Source organism: Solanum tuberosum, unplaced genomic scaffold (genome assembly GCF_000226075.1).
Source record: "Solanum tuberosum cultivar DM 1-3 516 R44 unplaced genomic scaffold, SolTub_3.0 scf00069, whole genome shotgun sequence".
Classification (NCBI taxonomy): Eukaryota; Viridiplantae; Streptophyta; class Magnoliopsida; order Solanales; family Solanaceae; genus Solanum; species Solanum tuberosum.
Window position 1 is genome coordinate 393,792 of NW_006238995.1, and position 2,878 is coordinate 396,669.

A 2,878-nucleotide genomic window follows, 5' to 3' on the forward strand; every position below is an offset into this window, starting at 1 on the left:
TCGGGTTGGTTTGGTCTCGGGTTGGTTTTTTTTAGTTAAAACCAAACCAACCTAAATATAGTCGGATTTTTTTTTCCAGAACCAAACCAAGTCAAACCAAACCACTAGTCGAGTTATTTTTCCGAGTTGACTCGATTTTCGGTTCGGTTTTATACACCCCTAATAAAGAGTATATAATATATTCTCTTGAAGAGTCACCAAGAAAATTCCATAAATTCTTGGGTATTCATAAAGATCAAAATATGTCATACTTTTCTTGTTTGCTTGATAATCACATACATCAAGAAGATCCACAAATCATTCCATGGAGATCAAATTCAAATCGTCCTTAATTTGAGAAATACGTCACTTACAATCCTCGAATCACGAAAAAACGAAAAAAATTCAGAGGGAAAAATCAAAGAAGGAACAAAATTGTACCCATATTGGTTTATCAATAATATTCTTGTTTCTTCAGATCTTGTTTGCAACAAATTTTAAATATATGAAAAATTAATCAACCACAATCAAAATATAAATAAACAAGTATATTATTGATAAAACAATATAAGTGCTATTATGTTCCTTTCCTTGATTCTTTCTTCGTGATTCAAGAGCTGAGCGGGATTTCTTTATGAATATCCCAAGAGTTTATGAGATATTCTTGGTGTCTTTTTAAAGAAATAATCCTTTATATAGGCATGAACTATAGGGTCTAGATTGAATAACATCGCAAAACCCTAACTAAAATTAAACATGTCTTGTAGAATCTATTAGAATTGACCACATCTTGTAGATTTCCATAAAATTTCAATGTTTATGACACGAACCAGGTTGAGGGCATACATAACCATTAGCCAAGTTCTTCCATCCAATTTTTAATTTAGCCAAAAAGATGCAATTAATTATATAATGTTCAATCAAAAGATGACATTTATACCTGCTAATTAATAAATCAGATTTTAAGAGTAATCACATTTCGTCCACTAATTAAACTCCTATTCTGTACCGAAACCTCATTGATTAAATGCATTATTAATTTTAAGTTATAATATAGTTTTTTTTTTGTGTGTGCTATTTTACTGTTTATTAACTAGAATTTTATTTTCCTCACATTGTCTTTTCATGGACAATCTTTTTTTAAATATATATATATATATATATAAAGAGTATTCATCACCATTATTTCTTTTATTATATTATCCTCCCATGTGAAGCAAATTTCTATATTTTATATTCCATAGAAGAACCATGATTAGGACGACCAATGACAATTTTGTAATTTTAAGCATTATTTATGGGCAAAATTATAAATTTATAATTGTATAATTAATGGTCAAAATAATTTTCTAGAAGAGCCCAATTTTCCTTTTCAAGAGTCACAAAAGTTTTGTTTCATGTGTGGCCCCACAAAATTCATTTTATTTTATTTTTAAAAATCAATTTGTATTTGTTTGATTATAATAATGATGTGAAAAATATTTATACCTTTATACTCTTGACAATTCAGATCGTTCATCTATGTTTATTACTACTACAACATATTCAGTATAATCCTACAATCTTACAAGTTTCATGTATGTAATTTCCTTTTTAATTATATATAATGTATTTTAAATACAAGTATTCATATAGTTTTATTTAACTTATTTTATCACCAAAATAATATTTATTTTATCTTAAAAAATTGTGACTTAAATAAGAAAACAAAAATATCACAATTCTAAAGAGATAAAAAAAAAGATTGAGTTGAAAATGTAAGAATTAAAAAAATGACAAAATAATGACTGCAATAATTGTAGTTTTAGAAAACACATAACCAATTAACGTGATAAATTTTGAAATAGTATAAATAAATGGGATCAAAAATTAATTTGACATAGAATTATATATCATATACTTAGGAAACTTCCACGATAGATAAACTACGGATTGACCTTCATATAATAGTGAGTTGCACTTTTTAGTCTTGATTTCTACTTCTTACAATTTTGAATTATGATAAATTAGTGTCATTCGTCGAGAGTAAGGAGCATATTGATATTAGGTTATGAATGCTTTACAACTTATAAATAAATGTTTTCTCAATTGATATCAATAGTTGAATTTCAAAATTAAGTTACTTTATTATCTTATTTATATTAAAAAAATTTTATTATCGACAAAATATTGATAAAAAAATACTATAAAAAATAATTGTGAAAAAGCTTTAGTATTTTCATTTTAAATTTTGTTAAAAGGCAAAATAGTTAAGAAAAACTTAAATTTTATAAATATAAAATTTATCAAAAGTTTGTACTCACTCCATGTAATGACCTGTTTCCGTCGTTATAGAAAAGCTAATGGAGAAAGAAAACTTTTGAGTAGTAACTTTGGATTTTCTAGCCTAGTTCAAATTTGGACGAAATCGCAGTCATGAGGTCTAGGGAAATCTGGTCACAAATGAGAGATCTGATTATGATTTTGATCATATTACTAGATAGCTAAGACGTTAAGGAACCCGTATGACATTACGAAATTGAATTCGGGTGAGTAAAACTTCTGAAACTGATCTTAGCGTGAAAAGGTATTTTCTGAGTGTCATGGGATGAAGCCGTGTTGTGAAATGGGGGTTTGGAATTCTTAATTTTGCTCACTGGTTCCATGCAAGCCGCTAGGGCGGGATTTATTGTCACACCCCGAGCCTACACCCTGGGCGAGACCGGCACTCGGAGACCATTGCTGGCCCCAAGCGAACCCTTGGCCTGGCTTTCTTGATTCAGCGGAAACCTGACTCAATAGAATAACTCAATGCCATGCAAAGACATAAACAACTTAACTGATAAAAATATGGCCCAAAGGGGCAACTCGAGTCTCAAAATAGAATATTTACATAAATACATAGATGAGAGACTCAATA